Below are 1,559 nucleotides of genomic sequence, written 5' to 3' on the forward strand. Positions count from 1 at the left end.
GGGGGGGGGGGGGGGGGTGAATTTAACCATATAAAGAACACAGATCGACAGACTCACTACATTTGACTTCACCAATTCTCAGCATGGCCAATATAGGTGGTATAACTGGAACTACTCTTGAGAGGTAGTTCTTGAACGAGCTATGAATGTCCATGCAAAGGATAAAGCCAAACATCATTCTAAATATGGTTGTAGATTGAGGGATATTATCAACAGCTCTCTCCACATTATTTCTTGACAGTTCTAGATTAACAGAATCAAAAGTTTAACCAGTGAAGCTAGTTATATTTCAATTTTCATTATGAAACTAAACAGGCACTAGTCTGCTCAACCTCTTTTAAGCCTTTGCTTAGTGTGGCCTGAGGATAAAGCTAAATATCAAATCAGCAATAAATACACTTAAGATTCACATGCAAAAATTTGCAATAATTTTTGAGTTCAGATCAAGAATTAATTAACTATCAAATTTATCCATAATTCGCATCTAAGCAGTACCACTTGTGGCATCAGCCCCCTAATTAATTGGCTAATAAATCAAAATGTATCACAGCCTCAAACAATCACCTATTCCTAGACCATTTATGAGCAGTGGGTGCATTACCAAAATTTTGACACCTCAAAAAATTGTATCGAGGTCAAGTTTTGTGGCGAAACATCCAAGGGGATAGTCAAGTCAGGACAATAAATCTAAACTCCTTGTGGGTTGCTCTGTGCAATATGCAGCTCGTGCAAAACTAATTAAATCCTTGTTTTATTTTTGTGAAGTGAAAGAATCCAAAGCAGCACTTAGTTGTACTTTTTGACAACCGAAAATCTCCTATGGAACTTGCCAATTTCTTGATTTTCTGGTTTTCTCTACTGTATATAGAGTATATCTTGCAATTTGAAATATAAATATGATAAATGAACCTATTTAATATTGATTTGTGTTGGCATAAAAAACCTTGGGATTTTCTTGTCAAATTATTAACACTTCTTCACACACAAATACACATGCTTCACATAGAGAGTGATTTAGAGGCTCAAAAAATAAGTAATAACCATAAAAGACACTGAGCAGTTGGAGAATACCTTAAAATATTGGAGATATTGAAGGTCAGAGTTGAAACAATTTTAAGATCTGCCATTTGATCAAACTCTTCAATATGAACATTCTCAGTTTTAAGGAAAAATTTAAACGATAGAGAACAAACATGGACAGACTCTCTCTACATTTGACTTCACCACTTCTCAGCATTGCCCATATAGATGGTAGAACTCTAGCACCATAGATTACCATCAATTTCAAGAAATAGGAAGTATTAGCGATCAATAAAGGATTTGTTCATGAGATCGACTGCTGAATCCATGAACTGCCACCACAGGAACAAGTAGCCAATCAGTTAGGAGACAATGCTAACGTTGATGCAGTTACGCATTTCAACACAAAATAGATTAAGAAGACACTTCATAATAAATGGTTGACACGAGTTGAGGAAAAATCAGCTCCATTAATATGAGAATAGAAGTAGCGGCCCAGGGGATGCATCTAGAGAGTTAATATGACAGCAAGGAATCCC

The sequence above is a fragment of the Olea europaea genome, unplaced genomic scaffold (assembly GCF_002742605.1).
Source record: "Olea europaea var. sylvestris unplaced genomic scaffold, O_europaea_v1 scaffold6141, whole genome shotgun sequence".
NCBI classification, from domain to species: Eukaryota; Viridiplantae; Streptophyta; class Magnoliopsida; order Lamiales; family Oleaceae; genus Olea; species Olea europaea.